The 18852-nt window shown below is 42.5% G+C and overlaps 1 protein-coding gene across 1 annotated transcript in view; it reads right to left on the reverse strand.

Moving 5' to 3' along the window:
- Positions 1–4058: 4058 nt before the first annotated feature.
- Positions 4059–18852, reverse strand: part of CDK14 (cyclin dependent kinase 14) — a 343381-nt gene continuing 328587 nt past the window's right edge. The window contains exon 15 of the mRNA XM_068405279.1: positions 4059–4109. The gene's annotated coding sequence lies outside the window, so the exon portion shown is untranslated. The remainder of the gene's footprint in view (positions 4110–18852) is intronic.

The raw sequence follows: 18852 nt of genomic DNA on the forward strand, positions 1-18852 counted from the left end.
CTGAAATAAAAAATCTAGACACAACTGGCCTAACCATTAATGTAACAAATATGGGGAGAAATCCCTCTTTTATTCCTTCCAGTGCTGCAAAGGGATGCACCAGAATGAGGGACCTGGGAGCAGAAAAGGCCTTGAGTCACCCTGATGCTGATTCAGTCCTCTGAAAAGCGGGGCAACAGGACTTGAGGCCGTCATTTATCACCTCTCCCCTGCTATGTATAGCAGGATTCTTTACAATGGATTTATTTAAAGTCACAGTATTAGTCTGTGGCCTGGCTATCACCTTAAACTGTGTTCTCTCACAGTAGCACACAAGCTTCTTAACATATATTCTCTTACTTTAAAAGCAATCAATATGACTGACAGATGAATGTTCTGACTAAGCATGTTTATATTTATTTATTTACTTACTTGCTTCGTTGCCAGTTTCCTCTCCTGACTTCCCTTTTATGCTCTAACTAATAAACGTCTCTCTCAGCATGCTATTGTCAATAGCAATTTAAATACACATCAGACCGTGTAAGCAGCTCACACGTTATCAGTTACTGGGAAGGGGAACCCCAAGGACAGTGGTGCATAGCAGGCTTGCCATCGCTACTGATCGGGGTTGCAGACCACTGTTTCTGAAGGGGCCGTGCTCCTCTGTTGCTGTGAGGGCTGCTGAGAAACTCCGAATTGGGCATATGGACTTAATTTACAAGCCAGATCAGCTGTGATACATCTACTGTGAGTGAATCTCCCAGTGCCGCTACTCACACTGTAGAGCAGGTCTCTTCATGGGAGAAGAAGGAGCCCTTGGTCAAGAATAAATGGTGCAAGAGGTGTCACAAACTCTATCCCTTTTTCGTTGTGGATAGGAGGTAAAGAGTCCTGCTTCTCAACCAGCCTAACCAATGGAATTGAGACCATGCCACTGGCAGATAGGTACTTGTCATACTGTGCAGCACATCCTCCAGGAATAAATAAAAAAAAGAGCTCAATAAAGGAAATTTGACCAGAGGCAGATGGTCAGTGATGATGACCACCAACATGACAACCGTAGGCTAAGATTGTCATCCTCATGATTCAAATCTAAACTACATTTTAAAATGTTCCAAGTAACTATTGGGCAAGAAACTTAGATATGGAATTGCTCAATTGCTCAATTTAAAATGAGGTTGAAAAAAACCAACATTTTAACTTTTCTGATTAGTGTCTTGGGTGACTTAATTTCTCTGTTGGGTGATTATTTATCTCAAGCCAGTCAGAGAAGATTTGGCTGTGATTTGAAGTGGAAGTCTCCTGGGTACGTAGCCTCTAGTATGTACCCAAATATCTCACCTCCTCTTGTATATATGAAGCAGTACTTTGGCTGCAGCTGACAGCACATGAAAATGAGTTTTCCTTCAGCATGTACTTTGCCTTTAAAAGGATCATCTCCTGCTTTTTTCCATTTTTCTTGGGCTCAACAGTCCAAGAGAATCAGATGATCTTTTAGAAACAAGAAGACAAACCATGGGGAGGGTTCTTTACTACATAGCTTGTGATAAGAGCCTTTTGGTTGAGGTAATGGACATGACACCTAAAATCAGCAAAAATAATATTTTGTAGAAGTACCTACCAGCCTAATCAACAAATTTTCTCTGCAGACACATAGTCATTATTTCACTACTCTTGTTTTTTTCTTTAAAAATTCTCTCTCTCTCTTTTTTCTTAAAGCAGTAATGAATCGAAGAACTCATAATCTCATACTTATGCTAACAGATTTTGAGTTATAATCAAGGAACATAATCTGCCTTTATATTTTATCAAGATAAATTCCAGACATAATTAGTTTTCCCAGACCCAAGTCTTGGCCTGTATTTCTCATAAGTGGATAATCACCCAATAAAAATAAATAAAAATGTCACCCTGCCAAATGCATATCTGACATTGTTCATATCTGACATTGTTCAGAGACCCTTTCACATTTGCAGAAGACAGCCATGTCTTTCTCACTGCTGCTTCCTGACCCGTTCTGTGCAGCCTATGTAGTGTCTGCCTCTGAACTCGTCATACATGGCCTTCTCATATTGCTGTAGACTAATGGCAAAGAAATTGGGTGTGTGTTTTAGGAGATGCCCATTTTGTAACCAGACATCCATCCTATCTTATAACAAGAGAGTCTTTATAATATAGACTGGCAGTGCTACATGATTACAGTTTATTTCCATGCCATGCTGGACGAGAAGATAGATTTGAAGTTGAAGGTCTTCACTTTAAAGAGTGAAGAAACGTCTCCTGCAGGTGCTTTGTTTATAATTGCCCAGGATAGAGCTTCTTTATTGAGGTTTGTTGTCATTATAAAGTTCCGAAGAAAAACAGTATAGTTTATTTTTTGTCCTGGAATCTATCTAGTGTCAGTGGGTGCCCACAGCCATAGCCAGGGGTCTGCCCCCACTTCTAGCCTCTGATCTGCACTGCTTTTGCTCCCGCCCTGGGGAGCTGCTGGGCGGGCAAAGCAGTAGGGAGCAGACAGCACCCCAGGTGATAAAACGTCCCGTTTCCATTCTGGTCTATAGAAAATTTTAAAAGCTTTGATGTCTGAAGGCATATGCACTCCAGCAGAGAAAACTTCACATCTCATCCTCTCCCTAGCCAAGAGTAGATCTTTTCCATTCTCTCACAAGCTGCCTGACAACACAACACATATAAAAATTGGAGCTATCACCATATCAGTTCATGAACCAGCTTTCACGAATGTTGTTATTAAGTGCGATAAAAACTAGTGAACTGTCTTTAGAAGGATGTTTGGTATACCTGAAATAAGGCTCAATGCAACTAATTTGTCTAAACAATTCAGAAGAAATTATCATATTAATGTGAAAAGTATAATGGGAGCATTATGAATGCTCTAATTGCCTAGATTCTAAAACACGTAAGGGTATCAGGGAGCTGGCAGACACCAGAATACATCATTTCCAATGTCATATGTTTTTGCAGTAGAAAGTAGAATAGAGCAAACACATTCTTTGCTATTTAATTAAGGCAATGTACAGTTTTACAGATAATAGTCTTGATAGCGAAACAGAAAGCAGAGCTCTGTTCACATGCTCACAGCCAAGAAACTGCAACAATTTCCTGCAGGGAACAGACTGTGGTACTTGATCCCCTTGGTACTGAGCAGGTGGAATACACTCTCTTGCAGGGCCACTCTTCAAATTCATCCGACAATGGAGGCAGAATATGTCCTCTCATTTATGCTTTGCCTCACAGTTCTGCTGTGCTCCTGCACAGGGAATAGGCAGTGTTTGAACTGGCCTGGGCAGAAGACGCCCGGTTCTGACCAGGCACAGTGGTACCATGAGACCGAGCTTGACGGAGCTTCTCCCCAGTTTGGTTCAGAAAGCCTGTCTGTTTTACTGGCTTTGGACAGTGTGGCAGTTAGGAAGAGTGAGTAAAAGAAGTCAAGAATAATTAGTAAAAATACGATGATATCTGAAAAGCTCTTGCAGTGGTATCTGCCTGGAGTTGGATGCCCAGGACAGCAGATGTGCTTCAGATTTTGTGTGTGTGACCACAGCATGACTATGGAGTCGCAGCCTGGAGGATACACAAGTTTTTACAGTTTCAAATCCCTGTTTCCTTTGCACTTGCTACAAGCTAAGACTGAGCACTTACTGCAGATCAGCAGCTGCACAGTAACCTGTTATGCTCTGGTAGCTGATCGGGGTGCACAGTTTCTCCATCCGAATTCCATTAAGGTCAGAACCACCAGGGAGAAGAGAGAGCAGATAGTGCTGTGAGCATTTTGCTAGCTATGTGCGTCCAACGCTGTGCTGGCTCACTTTTTGGAACACTGACGGCAGGAGACAAGCAGTGGCTATGGCAGCAGTGATGGCAGGAGAGGCAATGGATGCAGCAAGCTCCCATCCAAACGTCTCCTGCTAAACCATAGAGATCCACAGAGCAGACTTGATGGCCTGTATTGGCCTTCAGGCTTGATAAAACTGCCTGCTGCAACCAAGGATTTTAAATCTGGCTGCATAACCATGCATGTTAGTGCATGTGAGATGGTTTTCAGAAGTTTTATCCTTACATCGCATGAAGATGGAAACTTGGTTTGGGAACCATCTTTGAAGAAATCAGACCTCAAAAAAAGAGCATAAATATGGATATATTAGCCATGCACACAAATGTGGTAAGATGGGCCTTGGTCCCATAATCCTGATCATGTATTTTTTAATAAAGTACAAAACATATTGACATCACCAACTTGAAAGGTCCTTATAGCTATGCTATTTGATCTATTGTTTCTACTTAATCTTTGCAGAAGAAAGGCGAGAAGAGCAGTGAAGTAGTCAGAAGTAGGATAGCTGCGGGAACAGACAGTGCAATGGCTGAGCTGTTGAAGGCTGCCAGTGCAAGCGCCAGCAAAGCAGCTGAAAACCAGATACACGGAGGTATAGGAACACAAGGAGGTAGCAGGTAAGCAGCTAAAGGCAAAACCTGTACCAGCTTTAAAGAAAGGAAGATCCTGCCAATCCAGATAATTAGAGAAGTTTAGCCTTAGTCACTGTTAGGAAAACTCATCCTGAACATAATTACGAACAGATTAAGGCCAGTTTCAGAGTAAGTAGAGGGCCAGAAGTGGTGTGACTTCACAGCAGACACAAGCTGTATTGATCAAATAATCACTCTTGACAACTGATGGAGGAGGAGCAATAAAGGTGGGTTAAAGCTGTTTGAGGAAAACAACTTGGTTTGAGTGGATACAGTATAGAAGGTGCAGACATCATGTGGAGTTTCAGATAACTGTAATTATAAAAGGTATGTACTGAGACTCCCATAGTGCGGTAAGAAATAGTAGAAAAATCAAACAATTGGGATAGTCGAAGTTTGATTTAGGAGTAAGGGATGTGGAATCACGCTCAGTTTTCATCATGAAGCTGAATGTTGCTGTTAGATGGCTCGGAGGGCATAATTTTGAAAGATCTACAGCAAATCTTTTCAGTAAATGTAAATGCTATGGCACCACCGGCAAATATGTCTGATTTAATGAAAGCATTATTTGCCACTTGGAAAACTGGTTTTGTGGACTAGAACTTAAAACTAGTTCCAGGAAGATGAAATGAAGTTCCAAGAAGATAAAATGGCTGCATCTTGGAGAAGGAAGAGTACATACTGTGCCGACATGCAACATAAGGGATGTTACAGAGAAGTCTAGTCCTACATGTAGTTATATCCACGTCAGCATCAGTCAGCTCAGCATCAGTGGTTCAGGAAAGATGAATTAAAACAGTCATGTGCCTTAGTCACAAGTGCTGCACAGTAGCTGATGAGATTGTGGATCAATAAGGATAATACATCTAACACTCATATGGATTTTTTTCAAATTTATTATTACTTCATGGACTGAAAACAGCTCCATTAAATGAGATAAAATTGCAAAACACTGGAAACAGTTGAGAGGAAGCTCTTCAAAACATTGCATGTAGAAATGGAAAACATTTGAAAAGATCAGAGACTGAGTAAGGAAATCAAGGCAAGGGACTGACTTTAATTAAAAAGATTATATTCATGGTGATACACCAGACCACACCAATACACGACACAAAAAAAAAAGAAAAAAAATAAATGCAGTCAAGGCCTAAAAGCTGATATCAAGTTCATGACTGGACATTGCATTAAATTAAGATCTTTTTTTAATAGTGGCATAATCCCTGAAGAGGAATGATGAGCAACGGCATACTGTTCCCCAGATGTGGAAGGACCATCTAGAACAGCCAGAGAAGAAAAGAAGAAAATTTACCTATTTTGGATGGTAATTAAAATGCCTAAGTTTTCTATAGCCCTAAAACTTAGTTGGCTAACTATAGAAAGAGTCAGAAACAACCATCACCATTAAAAACTTGTACAAACCCCACAAATTCAGAAGTTTTGCCAAACAAAGAAGTCAGTGTAGATTCACTGTCCTACGTATTTAGCACACATGCACATACAACACACAAATTTGCACAGTAAGAAGAGAGAACATACAGATCAAATACACAGAAACTGCAGAAACATGATGTGCTTGCCAAGAGTCAGACACAAGTCTTCACAGGACTCTGCTTGTGAGCCAATTCGTATTTGAATAATTGAAATGACATCTAATGGAAATTAAATATGTACAATAAAATACATGTGTGTATTCACCTTTATGGCAAAAGTATTAATACAAAGGTACAATATTGAGATTGTCTAGGAAAACATCTTGTCCTAGAAAATGTAAAAGCTTTGTGTTCAAAGGATTTAGAAAATAAATTCCCTTTCTGTGGAGCCCTGCCCCTTGGGATTTGGCATAAGAAAGAAAAGAGAATTTCTAAGAAATACCAGGTTTTCTTTGCTGGCATATTTTTCACTTTGCTCTGAATGGAAACAACTTGAGCTCAAAAGGTAAATTTCATTGACTGTAGATTTTACTAAGTGTGAGTTTAGGAGAGAAAGCAAAAGAAAGCAAAGGATGTACTAAATATGACTGCATTTTACAAGCCCTTTCTTCTTCTTTTGATAAGCACTTAAGAGAAGTCTATTCAGTGAAAGCTGACAATTCTTATTTTTACCATATGTACAGATCGAGAATGGCAGAGGAAATGTGTATGGCAAATTAGGGTGAACTCTGTGGCCTGAATGTTAAATGAGAAGGCAAATTATGCAGGATTTGTCTGCTATTTCACTGCTCTCAGTTGTGATTTCTTTGGGCAGGGCACCTTTATAAGACTGTCCTGAAGATATTATCATAATGAAATGTTTTGCATAATGGAAAACAGTCACCTGAGATCTTCTTTTGCATGACAAACCCTTGATTAGAAAAATAATAGGATGGAAATGGAATTTGTATTTATACAGGCAGGCATCAGAGCCAAGGAGAATGGAAGCTGACCGCAATACACTGGAGGACTGACATAGGCAGATGCAAAACCTCTCTATAGTAAATTTAGCCTAGAAATAGACTGGGAAACAAGTGTGAGTCATATAAAAGTCTTCCAATGGTGAAAAGTACCTTATTCATGAGAAAAGTATCTGTGATATACAAAAGATATCACACATTTTCAAATTATTCATAGCTCTTGTTACACTGTAAGAACCACATTACACCACTGTGAAAACAAGAATGTTTTGATATTGAACAAAATGGTAAATGTTTTAGATTTTCTATTACACATCTGATTCAACTTTGGCAACTTAATAGTCTTTAGGTCCACTGATGTACAGTTAGAAAGCAGAGAATAAATATACTGGCCTAAATCAGCGTAGCCAACCATTTACATAATTAGGAGCTGGATTATTATTTTCAGAATTGAATGCCATCATGCTCCTGTACTCATCTGAATTCACGCTCACATCTGCATATGCATTTATAGGGTTGTTGCTGATGTGCACGTGTCGTCAGACACGTAAACCCACTGGATTTATTTAATAGTTCAGTTTTAATAAAAAAGTTTATTTTGCAAAGGAAACAAAGAAATAAACTTTCTAAAGCATACAATAATTTGGAAGACTCTGCACCTTCAGGGAAATTGTGAAATCAAAAGGTAGATTTTACTAACTGTTGCTTTCTTACTTATCTAAGAACATAATGTGCTCTCACGTGACTGGACTTAACACGTGTTCAACTTGGAAGACAACAACATAATTTCATTACTGTCAACGATCTTGAGAACCAGTGTTGTTCTCTGCCAAGACCATACTGCACACAGGTTTGACATTGATTTTGGTTGATAAGGATTCCAACACAGATGCTTTACAGGAGAAAAACCTAATACCACCGCTTAAAATATGCTATCTGCCATGGGAAGATAACGTTGTGATAGTGGGAGTTATATATGCTGGGAGAGTGTAAGTGCTAATTACAAATGTGCTTATGCTTATTTTTGTTGTCCTGAACTAAAGTGCATTGGTCAGTCTTGATGCTTAATATAGCCTGGGACAAGAACCGTCTGTTGCTCTGAGCCACCTCATCTCAGTCTGATAAGGATAAAATCTTAGCCTGTCTTTGGTTTTCTGATAGCCATTTCCTCTCTGTCTCCCTCACTGTGATTTGTTGAGACGATCTTAGTCTGATCCAAAGGCTCTGAACACCCAGAACTGCCATTAAAAGCAGCAAGGATGGGTGTATCCAGCATCTCTCAGGATCAAGCTTATCATTTTTAGCTGTATGACTGGAGTTACATGTGTCGGCTTTGAGATAATGTCATGATTTCATTGTGGTCAAAGATCTTGAAAAAGCAAAGCATGGCTGATCTCTGCACAGTGTCTGTTCATGTTATTATCTTAACAGTAAACTCACAGCTGATTGCAGTTTGGCCCTTATCAGTTTTTCCTTCTAGCAACGGATAAAATCATTTCAGCTTGCCAGGAACAGACCCATGTTAAGTATGACACAGCTTTACAGAGAGCTGACAGGTAATACTAACCTTTGTTTTTTATTACAAAAAAATGACACAAAAGTGGCCCCAACAATTAATATACATATATGAACAATGGCTAATGAAATCCAGGAATTCAGCTTTCCAGTGCCTGAAGAAGCAGATATAATACCTGGGATTAGTGCTGCAAATTGCTCCACCTGGCTTCAAGTGAGCTGTAAATAGACTGGTTGATTAGAAGACTAAAAAAATAACCCAATTTAATGATCATACATAACATGTCTGCCAGGATCCCCTACCTGAACAGCAGTATAGCTACTTTCTTTGAGGAATACTTTGCAATATATTAGAGAGCGAATCTCCCCTGTTCTTCAATAGCAAGAGCATGCCAGCCAGCCAACCCCCTACTAGCAGCCTGAACCTAGAAGCACATCCATCTATGTTCCCGACCACTGCTTAATTCACCTTCTCTAAAGTGCTAGCAGTAAGTCCTGCACTGAGATTGCATACTTCATGGATATGTTTGTTCCCCCACTCTGCTTTCCATTAATCGATTACTGTCTCAAAGCCGCACTGAATCCATTATGACAACAGTTTCGTTTGTTATTAAAAAAAAGTGCCTCTAAAACATGTTCTGTAATAAGAATCTGAGTTGTACGAGAGTCTGTGCAGTCCCTGCTCAGAGGCAGCTATGAGCATGCCACTAGATTACTCCCATAAACCAAAACAAAGCCAAACTCTGTAATGACACCACTTTTAGATGCAGTAGTCATTTTTTCTACTCTCCCCACTTCCAGTAAGCTGATCCTGGATGCATTTTAGCCAGCTCCAATTTTGGTGTCTCCTCTATCTGACCCAGTGAGAAACACACAAACAAACAAATCCCGTAAGGAAGGGCAGGAAGTTGTGTGAGCTGCTACGTGGTTATTGTTACTAGGGAAACCACTTCCTTAGTATTCATGTGTTCAGCAGATCTGTCTGGCTGCATCTCCAAGTCCTAGGCAATGTCATGAAATGAACAGCAACCGGCAAAATAAACCCAAACCAGCATAAAATACAATACAAGTGTCCGTGACTCTTAAAATTAAAATCTCATTTGGTAAATCACCCTAAGCAGAAATATCTTTCCATAATGTGGTTTTATAACAAGAATGTGTGTGTTTGGAAGAGGAGTCACTCTTTTCATATGCTATACTCTATTCCTCTTTTCCTTAACATCAATACAATATCTGTAAAAGCAATCAGTACTGATAAGCTAGAGTTAAAATCCTAAGCCCAAACACCTACATTTTTTGGCTGCTGATCCTAGCTCCAATTTCACAAGCAGTATCTTCATCCAAGCAAAGGATAGGCAGAGCTAGTACTTTGCTTTGAAAACCAGATTGTGGTGTTGGGACTCATCTCTAACAACAGACACTGCATGCTCCTGCTTTATGGGACAGGTTTTTTGTTTGCTTTTTTTTTTTTTAAAGATGCAGCTAGTTTCTGAGTTCAGTCCCAAAAGTGTGTGACTTCTTACAAAACAATTGGTAGAAGCATCTCAAGCATCAGTCGTGCCTCTTAATGTTCCCCATGCCCTTACTTGCATAGTTTAAACAAGCGGCTGCTTTCCCAGATTCAATCACAGAAAACAGGGCTGGAAGGGCTCTCAAGAAATCAGCTGTGCTAACCAGGCTGCAATATATCTAGTTTATACACAGATGCTCACCAGTTCCATAATCTCCCCAGAGATGAGGATTCTACACATCTCATCCTCAACAGGGATTCCACAGCTGATAAATTGATTTTGCCTCTTCTCCATCTTGCTGGAAATCTCAGCTGAGTGGTAAAGCCCAAAGAGGGTTACACACACCGTCCCTGAGCATGTCCAGCCCGGGGCTGTCAGTTCCAGTGCTAGCCTTATTGCAAAAACAGCTCACTGTTACTGCTCTCCCCGCTGGGCTCCAGGCACAGAGTAGGTTTGCTCATTCACCAGAAGTCCAGGGCTGGCACTTAAGAAACTTACCGTTCCCAAGGATCTCAATACCCCAAGCCCAGCCAGCACCAGCCATCTCAGCAGGTTTGCTCTCATTTTAGAGCAGAATGAATTGCAGCGGGGAGATACAGTGTGCAGCATAACTGAGTATTTCAAAGTTCGCTTGCTGCTAGAGAAAGACTTTTCAAACCTGACTTTTCAGAAAACAACATACGTGCAAGGGTGAGGCAGAGTTACAGGCAATACCACAGGAAGGATAGTGGTGCACGTGTTTCGAAAGAAACAAAGGCGGAAAAAGGCAGAAGAGAATAAAGAGAAAATGCCCTCTCCTAGTGTAACCCTTAGATAACAAAGCCCAGATGATCAACAACTATTTGGGCCTTGCTGAAGCAGTAGGCTCACAAACAGGGTAATGCAAAATCCAGCCTATAAATTGTGATAAAAGCTAACACAGCAGCTGGATAAAGAGGAATATCCTTTTGACTCTACAGAAGTCATTATTATGACAGAGATATACGTGAGTATTTAAATACATGGGGCTTGCTTCCATTTCCCCAATTTTATTTATATAGCTTGGGGCTAACTATAGCAAACATATTCTTGCTTTACAACAGATAGAGCAAAACAGAGAACCAGGCCTGTGGGATTTAGAAATATTCCTGCCATGAAAACCTGCAACACTGAACGACAGGCATATCCAGATACAGAATCAAATATGCAAGGGCGACAGCTCATTTTTCTCTCAGCACGCTTGTGCCTTTGCCTGATCTCCAGCCTGATTCCCACTCTACAGTGTGATATAGGTTTGTCCAATCTACAGTATAACCATGTAAAACAGACAATTAAAGGCCACTAAGAGGAGACTTTGGCAATTAGAAGTATCGAGCACAAAGCAACAGAAAGAATCTGCTCATTAAGCATATCCACTGACGGCACTTAATGAAGAGGCACATGCGTGCTACAGCCTGGAAAAACAGGGAACTCGAGTTCATACACACAGATAGAAGCTGTTGGAGGAAGGCAACTAAAGAACACACAGAAACCCTCACTGATGTCCCAAATTAAAGATGATCTAATAAATATTAAGAACAGTCCAGGCTTCTTTCAACAGCACAGCACTACTTTGCACAGGAAGCACCTTCTACCCTTCAGACATCTGGATGTAAAGGACAAGGAGGAGATAGTGTTCAAGCCAAGCAGTGTCTTCAGCAGGGCTAGGCATGGCTTTGGCACTGAGGGACAGGCATGCTCTAGTCAGCTTCCTATGGCTGCTTCTGGCCATTTCACCCAGGCTTCTATCTCATGGGGTAGTAAAATAGAATTCACCATCCCCTGAGAGGACCCCACCTCCAGGTCAGGATGTACTTTAGCTGGACACTGTTGAGAGCTAGGAGACTACTTAGAGGAGATACTGCTATAGGCTTTCTTTATTCACATACCCTTCCTCAGGCATTGGCTGCCAGGTATGGGGTTGGAGGGCTGGAGGACTTGGTACTGTGCTGGAGGACTTCTGCTGAGAATTAAGGCCATTTTGATTAGGCAGGCTACAGCCATGGCACACACTAAGCCCTGGAAGGTGTTGAGTGCTCCCAAGACCCACAGCACAGACATGGGCTTGGTCTCCTGAGAGCCCCATGCAGTGGCAGCTGAGTTCTTGCAGGCATTCATGGGAGCAGAGCTGCCCTGCTTTGGGGTCTCCACAGGGCAAAGTTACCCCACAAAAGGAAGCTGCCACTTGGCTTCCAGGGGAACCTGCAGTCACAGAGGAACAGCTAACAACAGATGACAAAAGGAGGGCCCACATGTGGTGGTTCGGACAAAGAGGCAGCATCAGGAGTGAAGCAGAAAACCTGCTCATTTGTCAGATGAGAAGTGCAGGCAGCAGAGCTGGAAACACCTCCTGTGGTTCCCTGAAGCCGTAGCTGTTGGACGAGGGCAGGGGCAAGATCACCCGCCTCTCTTGTGCTTTGAGATGTGTGGTCTACAGCAAGTTGGAAAAGGAGACAGACCCCCCCCCCCTCCAGCTGAGTTCACACTTTTCAGCAGGAGCTTTAACAAGAAGCCAGGTTGGCAGGAGAGAAGAGGAAGGGGAGCCACAGGGCAGCCCAGATTTACACGTAAAAATCCTCCAGCAAGATGTGACATCTCGGTGGGGGTGGAGAGTGGCAGGGTGCAAGTGAACAGTACAGTTTCATTGCTTTGTGGCTCAAAATGTACCCAAGGTCCATACCCACAAGCCCTACATTTTGAAGATAAAGATCTGCCTCTGGCCTAGTGCAGTGCACACCAGCTAAGAAGTCCAGTAATGGATATTGATAGTTGTGGGCTGCCGTTCAATCACAGGATGGCTTGTCTGTGACAGGCCACGAGGGAAGTCAGGGCTGATGATAGTGTTTTCAGCCAGGAGCTGCCCATAAATGAAATCTGCCAAAAAGACATTTACACTCTCCAAGTGAAAACAAAGCAAAGTGGCTGTGGCTTTTAGCAGCACTGCTGAGAGATCAATTCTTATGTTTTTCCACAGATTATAGAGCGGACGAAGCGTCTGCTAGGGTAGAACTTATATTGGCAACAGTTGTTTGATGAGGATTTTGGAATGGGAGGACTGAAGCCATATTTCTTTAGTGCCTCAGGTGTTTATCACGGAAAACAGTTTGCTGTAAAAGTTGATACAACCACCTCCTCCATCCCTGCAGAAGAGGCTGTGGCTCAGCAACTGAGCTTTTATCTTAGATGCTCCCAAAGCAGAACACAAGGAGGGTGAAATAACAGCAGAGCTCAGCTAGAGCTGAGCACAGTGTGTAAGGAATCACTTAGTCATAGAAAAAATGCAAACACTTGTAATGTCAGTCAAATTTAGTCCAACGGGCTCACCTGAAATGAAATGTGGAAAGGATTATTTTGGTGGTTTTGCAACAGTTTTTTGCTTTGACTTTTCAGGCAAGACTTACAAGCTGACTTGAAAACAATTTCTGAAACAACAGAAAAAGGGAAAGAGCATCCTTATGCCATACCAACTAAATTTTGTGAGACTGGAGGCAAATATCCCTCCTTTTTCTAATTGATTTAAAGCTAGGTCTTAAAATCATAGGCCTCCTACCTCTTTCACAGTGATACTGATTCTGGTGGGACACCTTCAGTTTTTCCCCTTTGAAGATGCTTGGAAGCAGAGACTGGAAAATTCAGATGAGTGTCCTAGACACCAGACCATAATCCTCACCTGTTTTTTTACCCAGTGAATGTTCATGAGTTATACGAGGTTGGACACATCAGCAGTCAAGAGAGGCTCCGCTGTATCCTCTGTAGCTGCCACAGTGAATTTTCTTCACCCCACATACCAACACCTTCAAGTGGTCCAGAGCTCCACAGCTCTCAGAAAACAGGGAGCAGGGCTGGGCTGGTGGCACAGCAGGGACACAAAGCAGTGCTCACCACCACAGCTTCTCCTGTTTTACCTGTCCCACCCCACAGCATACAAATTGCCCAGCAGCCTTGAATCCAGCAGAGCTACTTTCTCAGGCAACGTCCATCACAGGAACTTCATTTAATCTGCCTGTGAGGCACAGTTTGGGCAGCCAGCCTTACAGCCTGGCATTGAGGATGTTTTTCTGAGAGGAAAACCTGGGAATTACCGAGCAGCTGGACTCTCCCACCTAAAGAGTGAAAGTTTGCACCGCTGGGTACAAAAAGGTTTCTCCCCTCCTCAGTTCTGTGAGTATTGCTCCAGTCACCCTTCATGAGTTTATTTTCACACTGCTTTCATGTTCTTTAGAAATGTCCCAAATCAGCGTGGAACACTTTATTCAATCTGAAAAAAACCTTCCCCATTTGCCATACAGTCTGAAAAATTCTGGTTTCACGTCAATCCAAAAATATTTTCCTTTTTTTTTTTTTTACATTGCAGCTCTAGTTAAAATAAATATTACTAGTCATTTGCTGAGAACATTAGCCTGGTTGCTCAACTCTCTACTTCCAAAAGCTGTTGCCCAGAGTAAATGGCCATACTTACTCTGTCCAGCAGTAGTTTGCTTTCTCTACCCTTTTCAGCAAACCAAGCAGATCAGTGTGCCAGGTGAGGCCACAGCAGCAGGCACCCTGCAGACCTGCCTGGTTTTTCCCTTACACCAGATGAAATCAGTGTTCTCCATTTGTCACCAAGCGGAAGAGCGTTTAGCCCACGGATGATTTGAACTTTCCTTGAAAGTTTGGAAGTGATGAGATGCTGTGTTTGCAAGATCCCACGTTCCAGGCGACTGGAGCTGAGCTCAGGCATGGGTGTCTTTGTAGCAGGATTCTCAAGGACGAACATCACACTGAGGCTGCCACTGCAAAGATTTTTTAGTGGGAGCAGAAAGTATGTCTGGACCATCTGAAAAAACCCTTCTCTTTCAATATAAAAATACAGGAAAATATGTGTACATAATGGTCTCATTCCCCAGCGTGTTACCCACATAATCAAAGGAGAATGACTATGGACTTTGTGGCATGGAGGAATACAGTGCTCTTCCTTTATGAATGAAGCACATATGATTGAGCAAGCACCATTACCACGGGTAAAGGAAGTAGACTGCTTTTAAAGAGAAAATAAATAGATAGCATCTTCTCTGTAGCAAAATGAGGGTACCCAGATCTTCCTATTTTCACATTGTTCAACATTGTACTTAAGTGCAGTATTAGACTAAAAAGCACCTAATTTCACTTCAGCTGATTTAAAATGCATCTTGGTGCATCTGAGCTGTTGTCTAATCCTTTTGTTTGAGATGTTCTACATTGGTCAGCCACTTTTGATTCATGTGCTAACAATCCCCCTTAAGGCAGGTACTTCACAGACAATGTTCATGATGTGCAAAGTGGCACTCCAATTCCCACAGACAAAAGTCAGTAAACTTTAAATCCCAGAGCCCCTAAACTTATTTTGTATAAATTGCCCTCACAAGAGGGGAGGTGAGAACTGTTTATATGCATCTCCTGTATCAACTTAGAATTTAAATCAATTGTTTAGAACAGTGGGAATGCTGATTAGAGACAAATCACAGCAGAAAGCAAAGATTGCAACCAATTTTGGGTCCAAACAAAATAAAATGTGAATTACCTCATTTTAGCCTCTATCCAGTCAGCTACATCCTATTTCAATGCCTTTTCAATTAAAGCTTTCTTAGAGGAACAATTAACAGAAGTAGATGTATTTTTATTAAATAATGTCCTTATGCAGATGGTATTTTTTTCCTTGCATACTGAGGCTACAATAGATACCATTTACTGCTGTCATAAGAATAGGTTTTAAGCCTAATAACAGTTGATTTTTCCAAGACTGCAGTTGGGACCTTTATGCTGTTGGAAACTAAGATTTCAATCTTTCCACTACGATGTAGTTTCTGTCCTTAGAAGATCTTGAGATAGTGTGCTGTTTCAAATGATGTAATACTGGGCATGGGAAAGAAGTTGGCTTCTTTTTTCTGAACTGAGTCGCTTAGACAATCACGTTTCTTTTTTCTCAGAAATACATATATCTGTATTCATAGTAGAAAAAAAAACCAAAACTGCTTATCACATAAAGGTAAAAAAGAGGACTATGAAGCAATGGTACCAGTAACATCTGCAAATATGTTAAAACAGGACAAAGTCTAAATTCATCTACCGGTAAACCACATAGCCATTGCAACCTCTTATATAATTAACAAATTATAAGGCTATCAAGTGTGACTTCCTGCTTGCATAAGCCATCGACATTCACAAAGTGGAATCTAGCCTCAAGCTCCAATTTGTGTTTAAACTGAAGTGTCTATCTTAGCAAGTCATCCCAGATAAAGTCCGAATGCTACTGAAATCAATGCAAAAAAATATTCATTTAATTCCAGATTGCCAGGATTCCAATTGATTTCAAACTGGATTAAAACCAGACCTCTCCTACATGAGTGGTAAGATGATCTATTAAGTCATTATTTTCTTTAGAAAGAATACATCTTAGCTGTAGTCTGAATTTACCTATTGTCTCCTCCAGCTAGTGAAGCGTGTTATCCCCTTTTGATAGGTTTCATTGCTAACGAAGATGGAGTTGAAACACTGTATCAAAAATATGAACTATTGAAATAGAAATACTGTGTCAAAAATGTGAAATATTGACATACCTGGGGATAGCAGTTTAGCCAGTTTCATGACATAAGCTCATGGTGTCTTGAAACCAAAGTAATCATACCAATTTCTGGCATCTGCACAGCCCCATAGCTGCACACACTGGAGGATCACAGCATTAGCACCCAGCTCTATGGCCAAGAGGCAAGAGTCCCTGAGGTCTTCAGCTCCACAGTCATTCAAATGGAAACCTGGCACTGAGCCGAGACACCTGAGCTCCTGGCAACCCACAGGTGAAGGAAGTTAATTGAAAGATAAGTCTTTCTCTCCTGATAAATCAGTGGTTTTAAAAGCTGCTGAATAACCTTGCTTTGTTGGGAAAAACTTCCAACCAGCTCTAATTAAACAGTCCCAAATTAAGTTAAGAAAAGCAATTTAATTGAAAGAAGGTGTGGGGAGGTCTGGGAGATTTGGGGAAGTGCTGAGAGACACCTCAAAAGAAAGAAGTGTGTGAGCTGCTACAACAGCCATTTCTCTGTTGAGACAATGGAGTACTGGGAGGCATGTCAGAAAAATAGCCAGTGTGGATTTCTTCATTTTTTCCTTGCATTGCACCCTGCAGCTAGGAGCATTGCAGGCTGATCCTTCATCTGTTAATCACTTGTTTAGGTGACTACTACCAAAGAACAAAGGAGATCATATGTGGGGAAAATAAACCAGGTAGAGTCTGAGGATCACATGAGAACAGAGATTAGCAGCACCTTTTCTTTCTCCCTTTGTAGTAAATGTCCAAGTTAAAAACAAAAAAAAAAATCCACCTAAGGCCATTTCTCTAACTTGGGCTCCAGAGATACCTTTAAAAGAACTTGGTTGCAATTTTTCTTCTCTGTATGGAAGAAATTAATAAAATATCAGTGTCTGGGGCAAGTGTGAGTTTGAGACTGTGTTTTACAGATGGCATGAAGTCCAGTTCCATCTTCAGGTATTCACACACCAGCACAAACCCCTGGTACTGCACTGGCTGCTGCATGGATGTATCTGAGGGCAGATTAGGGATCTAAGGCAATACGGTAAACAGCACTGAAGGTGTTGCACATGAACTGCTGGGTCGTAGCAAAGTGCCATCAAACGTGTTGAGTTGGTGGAAACCTTGGCAGGTAACAGTATTTAGAAGGATGTGAAAAAGAGGAAGGGTTGGGGGTCCCCTGTAGCCGTCAGCAGGATCCGTGGGATGCCAGCTCGTAGCTGCAGGTGTTGATGGCCAGGCTGTACTCACAGTTCGGGACACCTCAAAGACGCGCTATGGGGAAGAGGGCACTATGAGGGGAGCGAGGGGCCTGGCTCATCCCAGCAACTGACACCCAGCGTCCATGCTGCCCAGCACTGCCATGCCGTCCGATGCCAGTCTGGAGCCATGGCTGAGGGAAAGAGAACCCCGATTCACTGTGGCATTTCATACAACTTTCAAAAAATTTCAGTGAAAAGCCTGAACTTGCCAAAATCACCAAGTTTCGCAGCAACACAGCTCCTCCACCATGCCAAGCCCAGTGGTAGGCTGCACCCTGACCAACTGGGGATATAAAGCTCCTCCTCCTGCTCCACACCAGATACTCCCTTGTTATTTTTCTCTCCCATTGGCGCCAGGGTTGCCCCACCCACAGTGAGGACAGACCTGGCCCTGGCCCGGCCCAGCCCCTTCCCACGCCTGGTGGTGGTGCCCACGGGCAGAGCACCCGGCATGGGTGGCCCCGGCCCATGGCGCCGCCCTGTCCTGAGGTGTGATGGGAGCCGCCCTGTCGTGAGGTGAGGCAGGAGCTGGCCCGCCGCTCACCACAGCTCCCGGGAAGCAGGCGTGCTAGCTGGGCCTCCCTGTTACCAGCAACACTGTCCTCTGGCACAGCGGAGCTTCCATGTTCTGCGGGACAGCCCCTGAATGGCACTGCAGTTTAAGGTCCCTTCTTTCCCATCGGCCCTCCTTCACGCACTGTGTGAGCCATTGTGTCTGTGGCCCCTCTGCAGTGAGGCGGCACCCATGCCTCTGGGCCTGTGCCAGCGGAGCTGCTGAGAAACGCGTGTTTGTGCAAAACAGGGCATCTGAAGTGGTGTCCAGCAACGCCAGCGAGTGTAAATGTGCTCCTTGTTCGTTCCTGGCACATTCCCCTACCAGACAGATTCCCGCAGTCAAAATATTTCAGTGCGAAGCAAGCTCAGCAGCCCGAGTCGCAGGTGTAGGAATTGACTGGGCTTACTGTTTGGAAGGGCACTGGGGGTTTCTCGCCACAAAGTTGCCGTATACCTGGCACAGTCCTGTCAGGAGAAGGGATGAGAGAATAGCGGAATGAGCCACTGATGTTTTGATTTATGCACAGCGACCACCACAGTGCTAATAAGGAGCAGCCGAGAGTTCTGATGGCAGGGGGCAAAGCTACTTTAGTT

This window comes from Nyctibius grandis, chromosome 7, assembly GCF_013368605.1.
Source record: "Nyctibius grandis isolate bNycGra1 chromosome 7, bNycGra1.pri, whole genome shotgun sequence".
Lineage (NCBI taxonomy): Eukaryota > Metazoa > Chordata > Aves > Nyctibiiformes > Nyctibiidae > Nyctibius > Nyctibius grandis.